Here is a 26,056-nt window from a genome sequence, read left to right as displayed (position 1 = left end):
AGTTACTGTGGAAAACTGCCATTACCATAGAGAGAAAGTGCAAGGGGAGAGAGGGAAGGCTTCCAAATAATAACCATAGATAGAGAGGAAGCGGTAGGGGAGAGAGGAAGTCCTCCAAAGCATGCCTTCCTCCCCCACCCATCTGGAGCAGAAAATCTCTCTGGCATTTCCTTGCTGCAAATGGAGATGTTGGTGAATTTGGGTGGTGGGAGCTAGAGATAGTCATGATTTTTTCACTTTCATGGGGCTCTTGTGCCCCGAACCACCATGAATGTGGAGGGCTGGCTATATGTGATCTGACTTACAAATTCAACTTAAAGATGAATTTCCATTTTCTCAGGGATATAACTTGGTCATAACCCAGGAACTGCCTGTACATATGTGTGAAAAGATATTACTGCCTGTATATCAGTGACATCAGTGAAATCAGTGAAGGCTATAGAACTAATAAATTATCTCAGACTTACCATGGATGATAACCAAGGGAAATACTTTTAAGATAGGAAGTGGGGTGGTGCTGTGATAGGGCATAGTCTTTGCCTGCAGGCATCTCCAAACTACTCTTGAGCAAAGAATAGAAAACAGCAAGCAGGAAAGAACGAGCAAGTTTCCTACTGAAGGGGTGTAATCAGTGGGATCCACAGGCATCTGGATTACAGCCAATACTTTTCATTTTCCTCATAAAAGATCAGGAATTAGGAGTGGCCAGTTTTGCAGTTGACACCAAATTATTTAGGGTGGTTAAAACAAAAAGTGATTATGAAGACCATCAAAAGGATACCTCTAAACTGGGGGAATGGGAATCAGAGTGGTGACTGCTATACAATGTAAGCAAGTGTAGAGTGAATGCACATGGGAGCAAACCCACTTAAGGATAAGCTGATGGAATCTGAGCTACCACTGACTGATCAAGAAAGAGATCTTGGGGCGGGGGATGAACAGCTTGATGAAATGTCAGCCCACTCCATGGCTGCTGTAAAAGGGGCAAACTCCATGTTCTGCTTAAGTAGGAAAGAAATTGAAAACACAACTGTCAATATCATTCTGCAGTTATACAAATATATGGTGCAAACATGCTTAGAATATTCTGCAAGTTCTGGTCATTGCACCTAAAAATAGGGGTCCTACATTGTCTACACTGGCTGCCAACTGAAGTCTGGGCCCAATTTAAGGTGCTGGTGAGGACCTATAGAGCCCTAAACAGCTTGGGTCCTGGATTCCTGAAGGAGCACCTTCTTCCTTATGTGCCTTCCTGCCCCTTGAGATCTGGGGCAGAGGTCCTGCTCCAGGAGCCCTCCTTGAAGGAGATTAGGAGGGTGACTACCCAGGGGAAGGTGGCACCCCGACTATGGAATGCACTCCCCAGAGAGGTTTGCCTGATGCTGACATTATATTCTTTTCAGTGTCAGGCAAAACCCTTTTAATTTTCCTGTCATTGGTTTTAACTGGGGTTTTAGTATTTCAGTTGTCGAATGCTGTGGTGTTTTGTTTTATTCTACTCATTTTATTGTAAGCCATACCGAGATGCGAGTGGGTGACAGGGCAGAAAAGCTTTTAACACATAAATAAATAAGAATATTTAAGAGTTCAGAAATGTACAGAAAAAAACCATGAAAATGATCAGAAGCCTGGAGCAACCCCTTAACAATGAAAGGTTACAACATGAGGGAGGACAGTGATGTAGAAGATTATGCCTGGGGTAGAGAAAGTATTGAGGGAGACAGTGTTCTCCCTCTCTCCTAATACTAGAACCCAGTGGGACCATCCCATGAAGCTGACTGATGGGAGATTCAAGACAGATAAAGGGAAGTACTCGGTCACAAAGCACATGGTTGAACCATGGCATTCACTTCCAGGAGATTTTGTGACAGCCACCAATTTGAATGGCTTTAAAAGAGGCCTGGATACATTCTTGAGGAGAAGGTTATCAGTGGCTACTAGTCCTGATGGCCATATACTACCTCCCTGTGTATGCCTATGAACACCAGTTGCTGGGGAGCATGCACAGGATGGTGCTGTTGAGCTCATGTCTGTCTTGGGAATTCCCTGTGGGAGCTCTTAAGATTTTTGCTGGGTCAATTGGCAATGCTGAAGCCAAAGCTAAAAAGGATCTTTTAAACATCAGGGCGACATTCACTCCTGGAAATTCAAATAAATGTTGTTCTTGTTCTTTTTCAATTCATGGAGACATTCATTTCTAGAGCACAGAAAATTCTTGCCCTTCCAAACTTACCACCCTGACGCATCCCACATACACTACTGACTGTATTTTAATGGTTGATTTTCCATTAGTGCTCATGCTGCTATGATTTTGGCAGACACTTTCCCACTTAACACCTCTGTCTCACTCCATAATAATCCAGGTGCTGGAAGAATGATTATCACAGGCTTTCAAGCCTATGCACATTTGTACGGGGACCAAGAGGCTGAAAAAGAATGGGGATGAACAAGCACAAAGAACTGCAGGAACACTCTGCTGATAGCTCATGGCAGGTCCATAAAAACACCAGAGCCAGAAAGCAAATACTTTATAGATAAGGAAGGGAGGGACTAAAAGCAAGCTGGGATAAGAAGAGGAAGGCAAGGTTCTGTTCTAAAGACATACAAGACATGATTGGCATGGGTAGATGTGTTTAAAATTATCCATCTTTTATCTCTCAGTGTTAGATTCTGTTTGTTTTTTAAATAAATGCAGCTAGTGTAAGGATCCAGTCACAGCCAAAACACTGATGTAGGACTGGTGTTGTTGCTAATAGGATAATGGTGGATTGCTAGAACGGATCTAGATGTTCACAGTCTGAGAAATTTCCCTGCCTCTTCACCGCAATTGCAGAATTGTTACAAGGAGGGTGCGTGGGTTGCAGAGTAAAGGAAAGATGAAGCACACAAAGGCAGGCATCCTACGGAAATTGTGCTTCACTCCAAGAGTGAGTGGCAAAAACCGGGATGGTCCGGGTTTCCTAGCCATCCAAGATGTGGATTATATGTTTTAATGGGTGGCCAATGTTACCAGACAGTTCCAAGCTCTTCTGCTTTTAGCAATTGTCTGACATGCAGAAATGTAGCAGGTAAAGCTTTCCTGGTGAAGATAAGGTGATGAAAAACAGTTCAAAGGATGAAGCCTGTTTGTGTCAAAGCCTACTGACAGAAAGAACGAATGAACGAGTTAATGAACGAACAAGCTAGGGACTCTAGATGATCAGTTAAACAGTTCCCGCAGTAAGAAAATTGTATGGAATGTGAAACAGTAAAAAGTTTTTTTTTTTTTTTTTCATCTGAGCAATGAATGTCAGGGTGAAAAATACTGAGTGTACAATTCAGCAAAACCATATTAAAGGACTTCAGATATGATGCCTTGAAAAAATCTTTGCCCAAGACTTTGGTGAGTCCCTGCCAGAGCGTCTCACACACAGAGAGACATGCCCACACGGAAACACCTTTGTATGGTTGTATTTACAGGTGAAGAGCTGGGCAAGCTGGGATTATTTTGCGATTTCACAGAACCAGTGCAGAATTCAGCATTCTAGGAATCATGCTTTTAAAAACATGAAGTACATTTGAACTGCACTGATGATCTTTTGACATATGATGATCACATGCACAAATCCTGGCTTGTCGCGAATCTAAACTATCACACCCAGCGCTTTATGTTACAGAACATCATTCCTGTGTATAATTTAGTCATAGATTGTGACTGCTTGTGGGGACAGTGTGTAATTGGATTCTCTGTGGTTATATTTACATTGTGGACAGGCCCTTACTTGAAAGCATCAACAGCTCAGCTATTTCTGTAAGGAATGTTCCTTTCTCCCTCCCAATCCAATGAGGCCCACCTTCCACCCTCAAGAACTCCCTCTCAGCCACTTAACGGCATGAATGAGATGAGCTCAAGTCACCACAGAAATAAGCACAAATATGATCATATTTCAGGGGGGAAATTCCTGTAAGAAAGAAGGTTTCTGAGAACAGAACAGAAATATCATCATTCATATTTGCTAACATTAAAGCACCCTGCTGTGATAATTATGAATGGATGGATCATAGAGGAAATTCAAATTAAGCAGGGCAGAGATACAGGGAGGAGAGAGAGAGAATTCAGGGTGTGAAAAGGTCCAAAGGACTTCTATTTGCCATTTCACTACCAGAGTACCAGAAGCCATGAAGAAATCCAGTTCCCTGGAAGCAGAATGGCATGTTAGAACCACTTTATCATTTGTTTGTTTATTTAAAACATTTTTAAACCACCCTTCATTCTTGTGGTTACAATAATACAATCTGCACCAGCGTTTTACAAGCAACAGAAATCATTGCCCATCTACTGCAAATCCCTCTCAGAACTTGAATTATTTTCTGTTCACATCTAGTCTGCTAGGACTGATAGTACTTATTAGAATAGGTTTTATCCATCCTTGCTACCCAAGATCACTTTAACATGATTTACCAGGGTCTGAATATGGTACTTTCCACATTTAAAGCCACCATCACTCATTTCTGGTAAAGCAGGTGCAGATCCTTGAGCCTGGGAACCAAATCTGAACTGCCGGCGGTCTCAGTATGGCCCCCAGAGTCTCCCAGAAGGCCATGCAACCATTAAAGAAACAATAGATTAAAAACGTTCATATTTACACACTGCCCACATTAGGTTTCAGGAAAAAATGCTTGGGAGAAAGCCCCAGGTGGACTTTACTGACCATATGTTTTTGGGCTTATCCTATGCGCAAAATTAAACATCTGTTGTTTGTTGTATATGCTTTTTTGGGGGGGGGGGGTTGTTTGTTTTTTGTAATCCATCCAGAGACTTTTAGTATTGGGATGACATATAAAACTATAAATAAATAAATAAATACAATCTTAGCATATGATCCAAGTGAGTTACAATTTTGCATCTGGCTCTGGATGGTGACTCTCAGGTGTTCTAGTAAAAAGTAAAATAAACCTTGATATCTAAAATTGGCCTATCCCTGGATATCCAAACCTGGGCCAGGTGGACCACAAGGCATGTTCAATCATACTTGCCCAAAGTAATTCAGTTAGCATCATCTCTATGTTCTTTTAGACAGAAACTTTAAAATAATAACATTTCTTGTCTCTTAGACATTTGCTTGTTTGATCTCTCTGGATTGCTCTGCAAATCTGAATTTGTTTTGATATGTGTGTCTCATGTTAATGTATTTTTTCGTTAACTAAAGGCACAATCCTACGGATGTTTACCCAGAAAAGCCTACAACTACAGCATATGCCAGCCAGCTGATCGAGGGTTGCCTCTTAAAGTAATTTAAATGATAATATGTTTATTGCTAAATCAAAACACTTTTTTATTTATTTACATATATTTAAATGACAGTGATGGATGGCCTATAAATCTCCTGAATAAATAAAATAAATATTTATAGGCCATCTATAATTGCTAAGGCCTTCCTAGGCAGCCTTTTGAATAAAATACATATTTTACATACATATAATTATGGTGGTAGGCAACAGTAATATAGCATGTAGCATATACAAGCTTACTATCAAATCAATTCCCTTACCTTCATATCTCTAAATCTTTATAGTACTTCAATAGAATCCAAAAATTTTGCTCTACATCTGGCAGCTTTAACAGGAGATACTGTGACCCTCTGTAAAGTTTTTTTATTCATTTACTTGTTTTTTTGTTTATGCACATGCAGCGGTACCTTGGCTAACGAACTTAATCCATTCCATGACTCTGTTCGCAACCCAAATTGATCATGAGCCAAGTCAAATTTTCCCATAAGGTTCAATGTAAATAAGGGCTCGGGGGGGGGGGGAAGAGGGGGGGAAAACCCCGCCCCCCCCCCCCCCCCCAGCACAACTGTGATCATGCCCGTCTCCCCCTGCCAAACACACCTGCAATCGTTGCCTGATGCAGAGTTCACGACCTGAGGAAAAACATTTCCTAAATTTCAGTTTGTGACCTGATTTGGTCATGAACTGAGGCGTTCATGAGCTGAGGTACCACTGTATTTACATGCGGTCTATAACTGCCAGAAGGCCTTCCTGGATGGCTTACAACCACATATTAAACTCATTAAAACATCAATCATATATATGAATAATAACATGCTGACATCTATTAAAAACAATTAAAAGATTAAAACATCAATATAACAATAATACAAAAAGGCCACTACCCTTTAAGGCACTCTTGGGCATTAAGAAAGAAAGGTAGGTATATTTCAAACAAACACAAATGTCTACAATGATAATGATGCCATATTTGGAATTCTTTCTTAAGATTCATGTTAAGTTCAGGTTGGAATGAAAAATGTGTAGGTTTTTTTCATTCCAAAACGTAATTCCTGAAGCATCCTCTGGCAAGCCACCCAGTCCCCAGTAAAGATATTAACATCATTCCAAGTGCCATGGACATCTGGGAATTTAAAAAAAAACAATCTCTGAAGTGGCTCTAAGAAGATACTGTCTGTCATGCTAACCCATAATTGTCTCATCAGCTGTCAAAACCGGTAGCATTTTCAAGTACCTAACACCCACTTCTAATAGCCTGTCAATCCAGCCTCCGAAACAATTTGCAAGAGTTACCAGCCAATCAGACTTCAGAAGTTCGAAACAGTATCCCCTTCACCAGTGCGCCAATTTAACAATCTGATATGAGACAGGAGAAGATGATGAAAAGCAAATAATGTTGAGTTTATTCCCTTTAATTCTGACATTCAGGCTGCATGAGCAGCAAAAATGGGACCGTCCATGCACATGGGAGAAGTGTCAGCAGACTTGGAGAACCAAAGCAAAATTATTTCAGGGGGGAAAAAACCTAAACAGAGGGCAACTCCTCACCAAATAGCTCAATGAGAACTTAGCATGCTCAGAGAACATGGAATGATAATGGACATTTTTAGAAACCGAGAAGTAGAATAGCTGCAATCCTAAACAGGAGCATTCCATGCCGCAGTCTTGTGTTGCAGATCCCACTTGCAGAAGAATATTTTTTCCATATCAGTCTCAAATCAAAGTAAATCTCCCAGTTTTGGGCACTGAGGATTGGATACAGACTTTCTAAATATATTACTTCCTTTTCTGTTCTCCCTCCAACTGTGCCTGGAGAAGTTGAATGGAATAAACGACTGTTTATTCACAGCACAAAGTTGTTAGTTGCTGCTCCAAACAGTTAATTTTCTGGAAACAAGAAGCAATCAACTTCAAAGTGCTATTCATGTTCACTACTGGTGCATGGCACTTCTGCACAGTCTCCAGCTTTGGTGCAGTGGTTAAGAGCACAGGAGCAGGATTTAGGTGATCCGGGTTCCAGTCCCTGCTCAGCCACTGAGACAACTGGGTGACTTTCAGCCAGTCACCGACTCTCAGCCCAACCTACCTCACAGGGTTGTTGTTGTGGGGATAAGATGGAGAGCAGGAGGAAGGGAATGTTGTAAGTTGATTTGAGTTGTTTAAAAAATAAAAAGAGAGGATAGAAATCTAATAAATAAATAGAGTAGAGCTCCACAGAATCTTTCAGCAGTGTAATGCTTGTGTACTGGTTTAGTAGAGTGTGCACTAGTGGAACTCATGGCCCATTCCTGAATATGGTTGTGCCACCTCTTTTGCAAGGAGTTGTGCAAATGGAACTTTAATCGTATTTTAGCAGCATGCATAATCTGGAACCTCGCTTTTGCCAGGTTGATGCTGTATGTATGATATAGCCTGATACTTCCTGCAGAGGGGGACTTACCATTGCCCTCCGTGAGGGACATTAGGAGGATGAGCACCAGGAGGAGGGCCTTCTCTGCGGTGGTGCCCCACCTATGGAATGCGCTCCCCAGAGAGGTCCGCCTGGCGCCGTCGTTATTTGTTTTTCGGTGCCAGGCCAAGACCTTTTTATTTAATCAATATTTTAATAAATATACACTGTTTTTTCCTCTCCTGCATTATGCAACAAAGCACTTAAAACGCTTTCACCTGGGTGGGGAGCTTCCCAAATGCATTGCTGTGGAAGCACAACACCACTTTTACTGGAAAAAAGATGTTCAGGGGTTGCAGTCCCCTCCCTTCTCTCCATTTTCCCCTCCCTGAAGACTCCGGACACCATGGCTGAGCTAAGGGTGGTTGCACTTGCGGCATGTGAAATTACTTTGATGAAGGAAATTTGCAATGGGTGAAGTGGTCCTTTGCACCCATGGTTCAATTTGAGCTAAGTTCTCCTACTGAAAAGAGATCAAACCAGTCAATCTTAAAGGAAATCAACTGCTCTTTAGAAGGCCAGATACTGAAGGAGCGCTTACATCCATATATGCCCGGCCGCCCCTTGAGATCTGCGGGAGAGGCCCTTCTCCAGGAACCCTCCGTGAAAGAAATTAGGAGGGTGGGTACTCGGAGGAGGGCTTTCTCTGCGGTGGCGCCTAAGTTATGGAATGCGCTCCCCAGAGAGGTCCGCCTGGCGCCGTCGCTATTTGTTTTTCGGCGCCAGGCCAAGGCCTTTTTATTTAAAACTTATTTTAAGTGTTAATTTATTGGTATTTATAGGATTTTCAATCTTTTAAGCCGAGATGCACTGGGTTTTAATATTTTTGTTGTATAATTGTTATATTTGTATATTTTGTTTTTGTTGTGAGCCGCCCCGAGGCTTTGTTGCGATGGGGGCGGCATAAAAATGTTTTAAATAAATAAAGAAAGAACCTCTAAAACCAGAGAACCCACTAATGTAAAATTGGCTATACTGCAATTTCTGTAGTATATGCATAGCTTCCGTGGTGCCTAGCAGTGAGGAGCTACCCAAATCTCTGATGCAGATGTGACTTCCCTCAGTCCCTAACCACTGCTTTTCTCTCCAGCATAGCTTAGCTCTCTGTTTCATCCTTCCCAGGAGAATGTAACCAACCGTAAAATGCCAATACCACTGAATATGCAGTAAATAAGCAGTTTCTGTGGGCTCTTAATATAGTATGATTGCCTTTCACCTATCTGTCTGTAAAATATAAACACTGGTATCAAAACCAGGGTCAGAAAATAGGCCTACAGATATTTTGGGCTTCAGCTCAGCTCCCAGATATGTTGGCCTTCAGCCCATACCATCATGGCCAATTTGGAGGAATGCTGGGAGATACCCTGCCTGAAACATCTGGAGTCTGTCTTCTGCCCACTGCTGCAGCCTGGCACAACCTGGTGCTCTCCAGATGTTTCTAAATGCCAAATTCCAGCATTCCTGACCATTGACTGGGCTGCATTTGGATGAAAGGAGTTGGAGACAAGCACATCTGCAGGACACCAGCATGAGGAGGAAGGTTTTCCCCTTCTCATGCAATTCACCTGCTCTAGGGGTTGCCTCCCCCCACCCACACAATTACTTTTCTGTAATTAGTTGGGAAAAGTTTGATCTTTACTTGCTGGCATGTATGAACCGCACATCTGGCTCTCAGTGTTCTCTCTGTTAAAGGTTAAAAGAGCTGCAACCTTCATAAAATTTCACTTTACAAGCATGGTGTAGCAGTTAGAGTGTTTGACTGGAATTTGAGAGATCCAGGTTCTAGTCCCTATTCAGCCATGAAGCTCAGTGGATGACTGTGGACCAGTCACTGATTCTCAGCCTTAACCTACCTCACAGGGTTGTTGTGAAGATAAAATAGAACAGAGGAGATATGTTTTATCTATGTTGTAAGCTGCCCCGAGGCTTCGGCGAATGGGGCGGCATAAAAATGTTTTAATAAATAAATAAAATAAATATGTAAGCTGCCTTGGGTTTTGAGCAAAAGGAAGAAAAGCAGGATATAAATATACTAGTACAATAATAACTCTGAAGAAAACAAGTCATTTAACAAAGGGTACTTAAATACTTAAACCTAGGCCCATAGAAAGGAATGGGACTTAAACTGATTGTGATTCAGAGTTAAAGTCCTGTTTACAGTAGACCTACTGAAATCAATGGGATGTAAACGTATCATATCTCACTTAAGCTCCACTGATTTCAACCAGTCTACTCTAAGGAAGAATTTGGATCCAGCTCTTATATAAAAAGCTGTGAAAATACGCCTCCCCTAGTTAAATAACCAAGACTACCAACAGAGTGAGGCGTTTCCTTTGTTTATTGCAATAGACGGGGAGGGAGGGGGAGCCCAGTCTGTTGGAATCTCTCCAAAGTACAAACAGAAAAGCAGCTCCTTTTATACCTCAACTTGCCACCATAGCCCTCCCCAATTCCCTCACAGGCCGAAGTACTAAGGGGTTACAATCTTTCCGTCCACCTACTTCATATATTTCCATACAATTCCACTACATACATCTACATTTTCACCTGTGCATTGTAATTAGACCATTTGTCTATTCAAGGTGTGTGAGTTAATATTCATCAACCTATTATGCCTGCCTGCTTATAACTACAAGTTCACTCCTCTCTAATTTCACTTGCCCTACGACCCCGTCTCATAAAACTACTGGGAGGATGAGATAGGAAGTAGCACACTTTCTTTTCAAGCCAATTATCTTTTCTCTCCCCCGCATTCCTTCAGAAAGGCTTCATGACTTGGTTATTGGCTTCTCTGTTTCTCAGTCACTGTGCTACTTTCTTCACAGCTATATATGCATGCATGATAACGTGATAAACACAACCCAGGTTTTAGCTGAAGTAGACCCACTTACGTCCCCGTTCTAAAAGTCCATATAGTAAACGATGCAGACATGCTGCTAAAGGGTGCTAAAGCCATCCATGCAGGAGCACAAGTCATGAGACTGGGCTCCGGTAGCTGATGTCAAGCCTCCGTTCCCATTGCAGATTCATACAGAGGCAGAAAATAGGGAGCCAGCCAATACGCCTGCCGGAGCAATCACATCCCTTGGCAGCTGTGAATTTACAGTCCATCCTGGAGCACACTCATAAGACACACTCTTCTTCTAGCTTGCCAGCAGTGGTTTCGTGGCAAATGTTGAAGGGCAAAGGCTCATCATGACAGTCCCCAGGAGCACATCATGAGGGCCAGCCCAAAATGCAGGCAACTTTGTTGATCTACAGTTCTAGCAGTTCTAGTTTCCACCAGCAGCAGATCTTTCCTAACGTTAATGGGGCTTAATTGCACATTCAAGATGCAGCCATCTAAAAATACTTTCCATTACAACAAAGTCCATTTCCGCTCAGGTGCTTTAAGGATTTCAGCTGAGATCAGATGGAACAGCTGAGATCAGAGGGAATCCTGGAAGAAGTCATGAGAGTCCCTGCTGAAAAGGTGTTGGAGGTACACCCCCTTGGCTTGGCTTCACTCATGGCACAGCAGCATCTGCCACTCATCAGGCCTGATGTTCCAGGTGTGTTATGTGCACAGATCCCCATATTGCAATTGGTGGTTAAGAAGAGCGAGGTTGCAAACCTCCGGCTCATGCAAGGTTTCAGCTCTTCCTCTCCGGGGCAGAAAGAGGTCCAACCTCACTGAAAGAATTCTGCTGTTACAACTCGCTTTCCAGATGCTGCAGAAACATCCATGACTTTTGCTGCTTGACACGGGCAGTAGCAAAAGCCATCACCCTCCCCATGTGAATTGGGCAAAGGTTTATAACCTCAGAATCCATTGCTTTTCCATTCGCCTGACTTGGCCTAGAAATGGAGCAAATGCCCATCATTTCCCTCCCACTGCAACCAAGTAAATGCTTTTATAAAGAGAACCCATAAAGGCACTCCTGCTGCATTTGTTCCATCCCCATTTGGACGCCCCACCTTCCCACCTGCGGGGCTGCTCCACCAAAAGACCATTCCCTTGTCCATGAGTGAATCACAGCAGCCCTCGACACTAGAATAACTGTGACAACATGCCCTGTGCATCTATTCCAACCTGAAAATGCCTCAGCATTCAAGGTACGAGATGAGCCCTGTACTATGTTGTGCCCCAAACTCTGTATTCATTCACTGCACTACAGAAAAGAAGGGGGTGCACAGTTATGCTTGATTTCAACAGCAGGGTTAATGACATTCCCTGTTAAAACATTTTTAATGGCTGAATACCTGCAAGACATCAGCAGAAAGAGAATATAAAAAACTTAGTTGCTATCACTTAGGGAAAAAGAAAACAAGCAGGGAAGGATCTGCCATGAGGGAGAAAAAAAGCATTCCTGTGCAAGACAGTTATTCGTCTGCCGCATATTGTGCTAAAAGCTACTTCATTTGTAAACCTCTGATCATTAACAGTACTGCAAAATGCACCCTATTGCTTTGAGAAGATGTTTTCTTTCCAGCCTTTTCAGACTTTAAGAAGCATGGCACAATGGGCAATTAAGCTTCCTCTCTGAAGTATGCATGTCTATTTTCCCTTCAAGAGTTGCTAAGGGCATAAACCTATGCCTGTTCAGATAGAGAAAAATGCCCAACAACCCCCAGCACTACATAGCCAGCATGCTAGGAATTATAGGTCTTTTTTCTGTCTAAACAGGCATCAGATTTCAAACATCTGATGCCTCTGCCATGGCTTTATAAGGGCTGGGCGATTGCCTCCCACTTTCCTGCTTCATGGTTCCTCTTGGTCTTGTAAAACAGTCTGATATATGGTGCATGCAGAAGCTCAGATCTTTATATTTCTATATAGTAATATAGGAAACTCAAGAAAAATATTAATTGATTGATTAATTAATTTTAAATGACTTCTCTGCATTTGGGTACTCCACCTCCCAGGGCAGCTATAATGGATTTCCTTAGTGCCTTTTAGATTTGGCAGGACAGAAAACAGAGGTCAACAAAGGCAGAAAGTCAAAGGCCCAAAGTTAGCACATGCAAAGAATGGGAAGAGACAGAATAAGCCAGCAAGCACAAAAAATGGGGAAAGGTGTAGCTCAGAGGCGGAGCCTATGTTCTTCTTGCAGAAGATCCAAGATTTGGTCCCAGGCATCTACAAGAAGAGCTGGGAAAAATATCCTGCCTGGTAGGATGGCCATGTGTTCAACTTTATGTAGGACAGTGCTCTATTTGAAAGGACTCTTACTCCAAGCCTATTAAAGAGGAAGGAGGTAGTGTATGAAGCCATGAAGTATTTTCCATAATAATTAGACAAATGCATTGTGCTTCTAACTTCTAGTAATAACTAAATCAGCATCTAGACATACAAATTAGCATGTGCACATTTGCTACAAATCAATGTATCAATATTTTTATCCTCTTTTTTTGGTGATACAAATTCTATTCTTTCTTGATGTATAAATAGCCTTTCATCAGTTTTATCTACAGTAGGCACAGGGGATCCAATCCAGAGCAGGATAAGTGTTGCTTATAGACCCAATCAAGATTTCTGCTAAAAAGGTAGCAGAAAGGCTTGTGGCGCACAAGGTAAATTTTGAAGACAGACAATAGAGAACCAATAGCCTGAATTGGGGCCAAGTTTCATATGGCAAATTCAAGTGTTTTGGCAACTCTGTCATGAGAGTTTGCAGCAGAATAAATGCTGGCATCCAAATGTTTATTGGCAAGTAAAATGAGAAGAAAATTCGCATTCTCCAATCCCAGAAGAACAGAGGTGAATAGGTAATAATTCACTAGTGATTAGTTTGTTGATGTTTGCACAAGGCTTGGGAAATTGGTAAGTGCTGAGTGCTGCAATTCCTGTTGGGAAATCCTTCTTTGCAAATACAGCTCATGCTGCAGCCAGGATGCCAGAGAAAAGAGCAGCCATGCTGTCCTAGGCTTGAAGCATGAACTACACGAGCGAACATTAGCTCCCAAGGACCAATGGCCTAATGGCAATATACGTTCCTTGCATCAGATAGTTCACTACACATAGTGAATATTGCGTTTGAGTCTTTGCACACAGAAAGAGAAGTACAAGCTTGAGGAGCGATGCTTAGATGGCGTGCAAAGTACGTAGAAATAAGCATGCAGTTTCATGTGTCATAACTGAATGCATAGAAAGACCCACCAGTACCTGGAGCACCCAAAAATGTTCTATCTTGGATTCAAGCAACATGAACAGACTTGCAAGTTCAATTGGGCTAGATCACCCCAGACTACAAATGGACAGAACGTTACTCCATATCTTATACAAACTAGCTTAATATGTCCTTGGATAACTACTGTGTCAAGGATAAAGATCTAACTTACTCATTTTCCTAACTATGCTTTTCTTCCTTACCATGTTTGTTGCTTATGTTCCTTGCTATGTTTTCCACTATTCAGGGAGTTCATTATAAGTTTTCAAACATGCAGTTCTCCCATCAGCAGTTGGAAGTGGTATAGTCCAACAAAACTGTGCCATGCCCACATTGTTTATCTCTCCATCCCTTAAATTTTTAGCATGAAAAGAGCTGGGATCCAGAAAACAGGAATCTTCTGAGGTGAAGGCAAAACTAATGTTTGTCCACACTAAACTCACTGAGGTGATCAATAACAAAGTTCCAAAGAACTTTCAAAAGAAATCCAGCCAATAAGCCTCATAGCAATGACTTTGTTAATCTGGATTTACTCCACAGAGGTAACAGGTACAGAATTTTACAGCCCAAAGACAAGGTGATCTCTTTTCCATAAAACACAACGAATCCAATAGCCTTTAAGGAGCAACAATACATGGTTCTTTGTGTGTCCAGATGATTGTAGGAACATACCTGTACGTATAAACAGAAGTGAATATTTGCTGTTTCATCTAATCCTTCATTACACAGATAACACTAAACTGTGGCTTTGCATTATCAAGAGAAGACACCACAAGCTGTGTGCACTGTTTCCAAAAACACCAAATGAAGTGCAGGTCCTCCAGTGCAGCTCAAGAAGGTAATTAGAAACATCTGATTCTGTTCTAGTTTACAGTTTAGTATTACTTCTGAATTCTACTAAGCTTAACTAGTTGCTTAAGCTCAATTATGCTTAGTGAAAAAAGCCAATTTCACAAGCTGTGGCTTGGTTTTACTAACCATAGTTAAGATTAACCACCATTTGCCTGGGTTCAGATGACATGGCAAGCTGCGGTAAGTCTATACAGAAACAAAAGCTTTTCAAATCATTCTAATGCCTGTTCTGGCATGAAGTGGGTGCTATTGGGTGAACATGCAACAAGAACCAATCCCAGCTCTTGAGAGGAGCAAACTTGGATGTTTTCACAGGCCTCTCAACATTTCCTGCTGGGAACTTCTGATAAAAGGATAAAGCAGTCCCATTGAGACTATTCCATAAGGAGGCATCTGAAGTAACCCTGCTGCAGAAGACTGTTCATATGGTCTTCCAACTGCTGGGTTCCCAACTCTGGTCTGGAAGGCAAGGGCAGACTCCCATTTGTCTATTCTTAAACAGTTAAGTGTAAGTAAAGCCTAGTTCAAAGGGGAATGAGAGAACTGAGGAGAAGGAGAGTGTAAGCTTTTGGTTTATCTTCAGTCTCTCTGAACCGGTCTTCCCCTAAATTGGTGCTCTCCAGATGTGTTGAACTACTGCCAGCATCTGATGGTAGTCAGAATAAGGCAAGAATAAAATAGGACCCCAGAGCTAGCTTTAAGGTGCTCGAACTCTATCCTGCTATGACAACAGAAGGATGTTGTCTCAGCTGGAAGTTGAAGCCATCTGAACCCTTATATAGGTAGGTAATACCTGTAATATAGTTAGCAATGCCTTTCCCAAAGGAGCTGACTGAACTGTGAAAGGGCCTTCTCCTGATTTTGCAACCTAAGAGACTGGGAAAATTGAAATTATGCCACAGTGGAATATACTGTGCACTGTTTTGTATATTCAGGCTCTGATGGATAGCCACTGTGGCTTATTGTATCATGTGAATTTGGTGAGGGTAGCTTATATGGAAGTTAGACAACCCTCTTGATTAGCTAGGCATTACTGGAAGAATGACAAGGAGATTAAGTTTCAACAGGTAGTATAGCAAACTTTCCTAGGGTCCAAAAGCCTGCATACTTTCTTGGAGACATGCTAAGGCCTTATGGGGTCTTTACAAGAATTCACATTTAGTTTGCCTCATGCAAATTTGGACCATAATCCAATTCAACTGATTTTGCCTCTTAAGTCAGCAGTCAGACTCTTGTTGACTTTAGTTAGGATTTGTTGCAGAAAACAACGCAGCGCCCCCATGTCCAAAGTGCTGTTCATACCTGTGATAAAGGAGTAAACTGTATGTTCTGATCAACCAATTTTTAGAATATGTCTGCTAAAACTGGACAGTTTTATTCTGAGATGAAAGCCACTGTGGGATTGCTGATCCGGAGGTGTTGCTAATCCAGGTGCTGGTATTTCTCGTTTCTCAGTGGCCCCGTTGTACCTCCAGTCCCATGAGCATTCACTGCCTGCATTTGTTGTTAGCCCGAATGATTTGGCATCCTATTCTTCCTCCACCGAGATCGTTTTGCATCCAAGCAGTTTTTGTTACCAGTTGCCAATCCTTGGTGCCTTCTGGTACTCACTTCCTACCTTTGAAACTTGTGAAAAACTTCCATTTTGCTTTTCCACTCCTATCAGAATTGTCAATCCTGATGTTTGGTCCTTGAAGCTTAATCTTTAACATCAATGCCTGTCTTTTTTCAAGGCTAGCCTTGCCTAATACAAGTCCCTCCAGATATTTTTGACTGCAAGTTGCAAACTGGCTGAGGTTAATCTGTGTTATAAAATCAACTGTCTCACTTGTGATGTGATCTCCCTCCCTCCCATAAAATTTACAATTTTGTTAAGAATTGTCTCCCATAAGCAATAGAAGAACTGATTTGTCTTCCACAACATTTCCTGTTTGGAGGAAGTAAGAGCTATGGTTCCTCTTCTCACCTTCTCAGCATCAATGCCATTAATCAAATGCCAACACTCCCAATATTGCTATTACTTTGGCTCCCACCAATATTACAAAGTACATGGACTTAGTGAGTCTCACCCAATAACATTTGTTAGGCTGAAATAAAGTATTGGGCTGAAATCCTATCCACACAGAGGCCCAAATATATTCATTATAACCTTCAGTTCCAGCAATTCAATTAAAATGAGACTTTCCTTTCTATTCATAGGAGCTTCCAAATGCTCATTCTTCCTGAGATGACCTGGTGTGCAGGGTACTCACAGGAAGAACGGAAACAAACTGCCCTGCTGTTTGCCCTCTGCTCATACACAGGCTTCAAAAAACCATGTGCCACTACTTAAACTTCATGGCTAGGAAGTGAATTGAGGGTGGACATTCAACATTTCTGGCAAATGCTCCATCCATTGCATCGCACTACTCCAATATGGTTACTTCTTTTTGTCAGCCTTCCCTAACCTGATGTTCTCTAGACAGTTTGGACTTCCACTCCCATCAGCCCCAGTCAACAGGAGTTGCAATCAGGAGGTCACAAGGTCATGATGCCAATAAGAAAGCAAGATCATTAGAATGTCAGATAATCTGGGCGACTAAAGGGTGAGCCATCTATTTGGGACCTCCCTTTTCGTATACTTTAAGATGAAGGTGTCAAGCATCGGTATCGTCCTTTAACTGCTTTCTGATGAGCCGGAATATGGAAAAGTGCTATGGCTGCTTTAGAAATGCGCCTGTGCCTCTGCGGCCACTTGCTGCTAGAAGGCATTGTTAGGTGTGCTGTCAGCTTTGCACGCCATGCAAAGGGAAAAAGGGGGAGAATCCCCCTTTGTGAGCACCACTTGAGTCAGGTGAGACACATGCCTTCTGCTGTAGGCAGAGAAATAGCTAAGTTTCACAAAATCGATGTGTTGACAGGTGACAGTCACAGAGCCAGTAAACCAGGGGTGACCAATGATGGTCTTCCAGCTGTTTTAGCCTACGACTCCCATCATTCCTCACCATTGGCCATGCTGGCCTGAGCTGAAGGAAGTTGTAAGCAGAAACATCTGGAACATCGATAAACATGGGACTAAGGTTGACTTAATCAGTCTGGGGTAGAAGAGAGGGGCTAACATGGCCAACGGGGAAAAAAGAGGGTGAATCATTTGCAAGGGCATTGGGCAGTTTGCGGTCAGGATCCATGCAGCAGCCTGGCTCCCCCTGCTGGCTTGACAGAGGAGGCAGCCTGGTCTACCTTGCAACTACCTGCAGGACCTGTAGGTGCTTGAAGGGATTAGAAGGACTGCAATCCTGGAACTCAGCTGGAAAAGCCACAGGATGGGCTATAAATGACTGCTCACCCCTGCTAGCTTTAACACAAATTGTGTGAGGTTTTGTGGTGACTGCTTTGAGCTTCTGCAGCATGGTGGAACACAGAACTGGTGAGCCAAAGAAAAGATCCAGGGCACAAGCCTGGTGGGCCATCCCTTCAGACCACCTCTGTATGGATATGAGGTTTTCCTCTTTTATGCTTTGGGAGAGAACTCTCTTCCAGCCTTTTGAGCGAGGAGCCTGGCTTCAGCAATGGGTCTGAAGAAGCCTAGAAGCATGATCTGAGCCTTGACTCACTGATGGAGCCCCTTCAATGCAGAAGTAAAAAAGATTGGGTAGAAGATGGCAGGAAAACCTCTGTCTGAAACCCAGGAAAGCTGCTCACTCAGTGAGAGCAGACAAGACTAGTCTATATTTAAAAATGGTATAATTTGACACGAGAAAGCTTCTCATGTCTGGTTCAGGCCAGCCCAGAAGTCATTACTCATTGTGTTACTCAAATCTGAAACCACCCATTCTTTTCACAGGTGCCCTTTCACAGGTGCTTAGATGACAATTCTGTCAGCACCGTCACCACATTTCCAGAGTTAGATAGATATCATACCAATGCCTCTAGCAGAAAGGGAAAGAAATGGTGGCTGTGAAATGCAGGGACAGCTGTGTGGTTCTGAGGCAGGATCACACTTAATAAGAACAATGACCCCATGTACCCAAAAGTCAGTATCATTTTCCAAGTATTTTAGAAACTGAACTCTTTATTGCTCCAATTGGCAGCACTTGCATCTCTGACAAAGCCAGAGACCAAGCGGTAGTAGGGGAACATTCTGGTTTTGCAACAGACCTCAGGGAGCAGCCCTGCTGTTGCCCAATCAGAACTCTCCACCGGATGGTATTTATCCTCGTTAAGTCTTATACACAGCAACTAGAACTGGAGGGGATCTTTTTATATACACAGGGAATGGCTTAGCTCAAGCTCCTCAGTTATTACCATAATCCCTGGGAAAGTAAGTACTATAGGGATCTTTTTTGATCCAGAGCCAAGCAGAGCCTTGGTTAAGCTCTCCATCTGAACTAGCAACCATGACACAGGCAATGCAGAGGTATCATTCTAATCTTGTAGCTGGATCTTGCCTGGAATCCTCTGAAAATGTCCGTGTTTCACCACTTGCCTGAAGATAAAAACCATATTTCTGTCTCTGTTGCTTTAGTGTTGCTCTGAACCTACCTTTGCTCTGCAGACAATCAAAACAACACAAAGAAAAAGAGCTCTCAAAGGGCAGGTGGGGCTTACCTAGGTCTGCTGCGACTTCAGACAATTCCAGGTATTGATACAATCTCCCTTGAATTAGAGGCTTAAACATGGAATGGGATGCTCCTGTACTCGAGTTCTAAATGTTGGCACTGGCATACACAACTCTGATGCAGCATTGTGGTTGATGATGATGATATTCTAAGGAGGAAAGTAGGGCCCTCACCTTGCCATCCTTCCTAAGACCACACACTCTAGTAACCTCCCGGTTGGACTATTGTAACATGCTGTACATGGGGCTGCCCTTGAAGATAGTCTGGATACTTCAACTGGTGTAAAATAGAGCTGCCAGCATGCTGTCAGGGACCAGCCATTATTCTCATATAATGCTGGTTCTCTACCAGCTCCACTGGCTTCCCATTGAAGTCCGGGCCCAATTTAAGCTGCTGGTTATGTCCAATAAAGCCCAAAATGGCTTGGGACCTAAAGGAACGTCTTTTTCTTAACATGCCATCCCACCCCTTAAGATCTGCAGAGGCCTTGCTCTGGGAACCCTGCGTGAAGGCGGTTAGGAGATAGAATACCTGGAGGAGGGCTTTCTCTGCAGTGACTCCCCAGTTATGGAATGCGCTCCCTAGAGAGGTCCGCCTGGTGCTGTCATTATATGCTTTCCGGCGCCAGGTCAAGACCTTTTTATTCACCCAATATTTTAATGTTTAATAGATTTTAATTATCTTTTACTTTAGTCATGAGATATTCAGTTTTATTATTGTTTGGGGTATCTATGATATTTATATTGTTGTATTTATTGAATCTGTTGTAAGCCGTCCAGAGACACAGAGTTAGAAATATCACAAACAAACAAACAAAATAAGCAGCTTGACCCGTAGCAGCCAGGGGGTTACTCTTGCTTAAGTAGTTATCTTAAATGGAGCCAAGCCATGAATCTGTTCTTATTTATTGATACGTTCCTGCATGGTCAAGATAATTGGTATCTCTTGGTCAGTATTATCTGAAGGACCCTGGTCCTTCAGCGTTCTGCACAAGGGCCTGTCCCAGCTCTTGGCCTTGGGCACTTGCACAGGCAAAGCATGTGGTCTGTGCTTGATCTGGAACGCAGCCTCAGAAGATGGCCCGACCGGGGAAGACAACTGAAGGTCCACCCTCCTAGTTGAGGACTCAAGGCTACCAAGGAGGGTTTGGTACTGGTCCTTGCTTCTTGGCCTTTAACAGGGGTCTTTAGGAGATATCAGGAGGTGGTGTGCTAGCTCCACGTCACAAAAAGCTTCTGATATCTGTAGATAAAACCAATGTTGAAGGCAAAAGGCCAGGCTGCAGCTTTTCTGAGCAAACTGGCCAACTAATAATCTTCCCAGCTCTTGCTTAAATTGCAATTTTATCTTTTCCCTGCTCCATATTCATAGTGCTGCATCAATGACACAAAATGTTCAAGAACTAAAACAGGAGGAAGTGGGGGGGGGGGCGGAACGGCAGAAGACAGACCAAAGAAGATTAAAAAGAAGTGCAGCTGGCATCTGGTACAAGTACTATCCTGCTGTGTTTCTGTCTACCACCTAAACTGACATATTCCTGACATATTTCAGACACTATTTGATTAGCAGAAAGAATTTTTCCTATCTATTTTGGACTCTCCTTTTAAAAGCAGAGCTTCAAAATGCTGCTGTTTCTTCTGCCCTTAGGTTCTTTCTATATGTTTCCATGCCTAAAACATATGCATTATATTTGGTAGGAGTGAGAATAAATATGATACTGCTGTTTTTTTCTTGTGTGCCTGTGTGTGGGCTAGAAAAGAAAGAAGAAATGAAAGAAAAACTAGAACTCCTTTCTGGATTTATCCTCCCTTTCTAAATCATCTGGCTACCATCTGTGGAGGAAAGGACAAGACAGCACGTTGGCACAAGTTCCCTGCTCCACCTTACTTTTTCACGGAGCTGCAAGAATCCTGCAGATCTTCTCCAGTTTCCTTCCACTGTGAACCTGCACATCACCTGTGGCTACATATGACACAAGAGCTGCCAGTTTTGCACCTGCAGAGAGTCATACGCTTAAATCTCCCAAAGTAGCAAGGCAGCTTTTAAACTGAGCCCTGGAAGAAAGCCAACTGGGAAGCTGGGGAGTTCAATTAAGTCATCCTTAGGGGATGAAAATATTTCCCATCTCCCAAATGTAGAAGAGGGGAAATAGGCCATGAACATCTGGTGAAGCATGAGAGCCAACCAAAGAGGCCAGAGTGCCATAGCCGAGGATGTGCATACCAGAGACACCTGAGGAAGGACACCAGGTGACTGAAGCTCAGCCATGCCCACGATATCACCTGTGTGACTATTGAGCAAGGTCAACGGATATATTAGAGAAAAGTTTTTCTCCAGAAAAGTCTTTCCCAAAGGAGGAAGCAGAAGTACAATAAGAGATGGAAAAAAGCATATCAATAATTATATGAAGGCCAACAATAAAGATTTCTTTAAATAGAAGTAGGAAACTACCAAGGAAAGTAGTTGGACCACAGAATGACAGTGAAGTTAAGGAAGTTCCAGGCATATTGGTCAAAAACTTTATTATAAATAAAATTAATATGCAAATAGAAGGACAAGCCCTGCTGAAAATTTTCCACAAAGGAAAGCCCCGTAGGTATTATTTGGACTTTCATACAGGCTTAGAAAAGCCCCTCACCGGTGACTACTGAAGAAACTTAACATCATGGATCAGTAATAGAAAGCACAGTGGAGGGGCACAGAGGTACAGTGAAGCCCCACAGCAATCCACACTGGGACCATTGCTTTGAACTCACCCGTAAATGATCTGGAATTAGGAATAAGCAGTGATGTGGTCAGTTTTGCTGATGACACCACATTCTTTAGGGTGGTTAAAACCAACAGAAACTGTGAGGAACTCCATAACCCTTTCCAAACTGGGAGGCTGGGCATTAAAATACCAAACATAGTTCGGTTCCATGCACACATGTGTAAAACAATCCACATGGGGCAACAAATCCAATAAAATATAAATGGGTAGGATCTGAGTGACCACTGATTAACCAAGAAAGCAGGAGTGGTGGGAACTCGAGTTCACTTCCTAAGTCCGACTCAAGTTGCGTCAGTGACTCAACTCAGACTTGACTTGGGAGCAACGAGCGAGTGACTTGGCTCGAGATTTCCGCTAATTTCACCACTGATTCACTCCAGGGCTTCCTGCCTGCACCTGACGCATGGCAGGACATCCTGGGGAAAATGAAAGGTTTCTGCAACAGGTTGGAAGGCAGACGTGAGCACAGAAGAGGCAGTGGAAGGGGAAGAGTTTCAAGGGGACGGACAGGAAGGGGCGTTGCGATAGGGGGAAGGAAGCCAAGACTTCAGCTCTTCTTGTTGACACAAGGGAGGTGGTGGGAGGGAGGGGCCAGCGGGAAGGGGCCAGGGGAAGACTTGACTTGAAAATTCCTTGCAATGTCTTGATCATCAGCTTGGATTTAACAACTTGACACCTGACTCGAGACTTGGAGCAAAGGATTTAAACACATCACTGGAAAGAAGTATTGAGGTTGTGATGAGCAGCTTGATGAGAATGTCAATCCCGCGTGCAGCAGCTGTGCAAAACCATGTTAGACATAATTAGGGAAGTAGCTGAAATTAAAATGGCCCACATCTTGTTGCTGTCACAAAAATCTATGGTGTGATCATACTTGGAGTACTGTGTACAGATCTTGTCACCACATAGAGCAGAGTTAGGAAAAGTTCAGAAAGAAGCAACCAAACTGATTAAAAGGCTGCAGCAATTCCTCTTGTTTAGCTTAGAAAAAAATGTATAGGGAGAGATGTGAGAACAGTGTACAAACTAAGTACAGTGAGGAAAAGTGGAAAGGAAGACATTTTTTTTCCTTTCTGAAAATAGTAGTTCCTCAGGGTCATCCTATAAATTTGATGGTAGATTCAGGACAGATAAAAGGATTTTTTCAAGGCTAGAGTTAAATTTTGGAAAAAACTGCTCATCAATGTGTTTATCACAGCATGGCTTCTACAAAACAGCAGGGTAGTTTCCTTAAAAATTCTTATTTTGCTATACTTAAGTTGGTAAATATAGGTAGGGTACAATTCTGAATCCAGTTATTCACAAGAAAGTATGTGAAAATGGTGGCCTAAATAGGATCAGGTTCAAATTACCCTGTTTGAGTTCTTGTTTTTCATCCAGACTGACTGTTTATCGAGCCATATTAAAAGTGGTTGCAATGAAGCAATCTTCTAAGACTTGGAGTCTAAACATCCACCACAGCAGTGAAGCCAGTGAGTGCTCAACCGCAAATGATTTTTGAAGCATTTATGGTATTTGTTATTAAAACCTATATGCACAAAACCCTAAAACAACATAAAATGCATTAAGGCAATAAAATAAAGCACCCTTTAATGATTTAAAATAACATTTCAATATTTACTCTAAAGTTACTGACAATATTCCATAGGGTGGGCATGCATGTATGTTTGGGGTGGGGGTTATACTTCCAGCCGCACATATAAACTTTGCTAATGTCTGCTTCCATACAAGGGACAGCCTAGCATGCCAATAACCCGAGAGGTTTGAGCAAAACAGGCTCAAAATGAGGCAAGCAGGAGACATAGTAGGCTGGGATGACCAAGTTCTGGCCGTCCAGGTATTTAGAGCCCCATCAGTCCAAACTAACATAGCCAACAGTGAGGGATCATGTGGACCAAAACATCTGGAGGATCACAGGTTTAATTTATGAACCACATGAATGGTCTCATCTCAGTGGTTCCTACACATGGAATAGACTCTCATGACACTCCAGTAGTGTAGGAATCCGCCATAGAAGAAAGCAGGCAAAATATTTCCCCAAAGACATACCAGATGCTACATGGCATGTGTACCATTTCAGAAGAAATTGTTTTTCATCCAAGAAAGGGTTGCTCATTGGAAGGGGCGCACAAGACAGGCAACAGCAACTAAGCTGATTTTAATATGACATAACCTCTCAAAACCTCATGTGCCTCGGTAAACTGAAGTTCTTTGGACATGATTTCAGTTATTATTTGGCACATCTTGTAGCAGCAATGCAAAATTAAGTGACATTCAGGGAAGACGGTGGTGGTGATGTTATAGAGGTGATGGTGGCTCCCACTAGGCCATTCCAGTCATGGGGTGGGAAAAGCATTCCCCATTCGAGACTAGATTTCAACGTCTTTCCAGCTTAAGTATGATTGAATGAAGCACTTGTAAATTCTGTTGCTTTAATGGGAAAGTTAAGTACATCCTTAAATATCTTCCACTGAAGCACACAATTAAATGCTTTTAATTTTGTCTGCATCATGCCACAAGAGTCCTGGGTTGCGCAGTTAAAGATGAGTTGCAATCTTGGTTTGGAGGGGAAGATCATGCAACTCCAGAGTCACATGCCCCTCCCTTCCCCTCTTGTACCCCCCAGTGGGACAGTGACCATTTCTGCTTTCCATTTTAACCTAACTCTGTGATGTCAGATTCTGGGGAACAGCAGATTGTTTGAACTGTGGTTTGACTATAAGCCAGTATCTGAAATCACAGTAAGATCCTAATTTGTTCCACAGTAAGATCCTGCTATCTCGCCATCCTCAGTCTTCCCTCTTCCTTTCCCTGCTTTCTGAGGTTCCTTTCCTGACCTGGAGAGCAGCTGGTCTGGTTGCCTCATGCTGACTGTGAGGGGCTGGGGAGGTCCAATTCTCTGCTGCAATGGCAGAATGTGCCTCTAACCTTGGAACTGAGAATCCTATCCTATGACCATGTCTGGGGGCCATTGGCACATTTCTTCCAATATGTTTTTCTTCCATGAAGCTGCTACTTCATTCTAGAAGTTTCATTCTAGGTTTTTTTTTTTAAAAAGCAAATTGCTTTAGCATTTCTCATTAAAAACGAAATGTTGCATTTCAGCTGGCTGAAGATTTTTTTTTTTTTTGTTAAAGTTACATATATTTTACAAGGTAGAACCTATGCAGTCAGTAGTCAGTACCTTTGAGTTTACTTCAATGCCGCTTATTCCCAGTTTGCTGCCATGTCCTAGAAAATTAATGATGAGACTTTACTGGTGGCTTGCTAGCTTGCTGTTTTTGCATGCATGTATTTGATTATGGAATATTAACCAAAGTAGCTCTTTGGAACAGGAAGGCTATAAATACAATTCCAAGTAGCACAGCCATGGATTCTCTTGGGGATGAATTTATGGGGCGGCATTTCCAAGGGCCACTGCACCACTAGCAGAAGGACTCTTGATCTATTTTGTAACCCGTTCAGGTCACTCTTTGTTATTGTGATCCATGGACATTTTCAGTCACTCAAGCATTCTAATCATTTAAGGTGAGCAAAGAGACAGTGACCGCTGCAGCTCTTCCTTCTTACCACCACCACCTGGATCAGAGCACAAGGCAGGTGGACAAGCGGGTCATAAAAGAAAAGAGGAGAGACTCAAGGGGCCCTTTGCCAGTGGGTTCCTGCTGAGGTACAGGCTCTTGACAGGTGCCCAGCCATACCTACCTTGACATCAGTCCTGCTTTCCGCAGTCAATATGGGAACGCAGGCCACTGGCCTCTTAGCAGAAACATTTTAAAAGAGTAAGGCTAGTAAAATTGTGGTCTTATTTACAAGGATGATGTAAAGTGGTTTATTGCTTGAGTGTGGAGCCTCTGGAACAAGGAAGGTTTTAGAAGTTTGACATCACACTAAGGGTTGTACTGTTACCCTTCTTTCGTAGAGACTCACATTTGAAAGAGACAAAGGTGCTCAGAAATAAGCAAAC

General features: G+C 42.6%; 1 protein-coding gene across 4 annotated transcripts in view; it reads right to left on the bottom strand.

Annotated features, from left to right (window-relative positions):
• Nucleotides 1-26,056, bottom strand: part of GHR (growth hormone receptor) — a 165,113-nt gene that overhangs the window by 132,195 nt on the left and 6,862 nt on the right. Inside the window, exon 1 of one of the 4 annotated variants that reach the window (XM_044446469.1) lies at nt 10,612-19,595. The exons of the other annotated variants lie outside the window; for them this stretch is intronic. The gene's annotated coding sequence lies outside the window, so the exon portion shown is untranslated. Of the gene's footprint in view, nt 1-10,611; nt 19,596-26,056 lie in introns of those variants that run through there. 4 annotated transcript variants of the gene reach the window in all.

The sequence above is a fragment of the Varanus komodoensis genome, unplaced genomic scaffold (assembly GCF_004798865.1).
Source record: "Varanus komodoensis strain SLA01 unplaced genomic scaffold, ASM479886v1 scaffold5, whole genome shotgun sequence".
Lineage (NCBI taxonomy): Eukaryota > Metazoa > Chordata > Lepidosauria > Squamata > Varanidae > Varanus > Varanus komodoensis.
The sequence above is the reverse complement of the archived record's forward strand: the minus strand, read 5'-3'. Positions and strand labels throughout refer to the sequence as shown.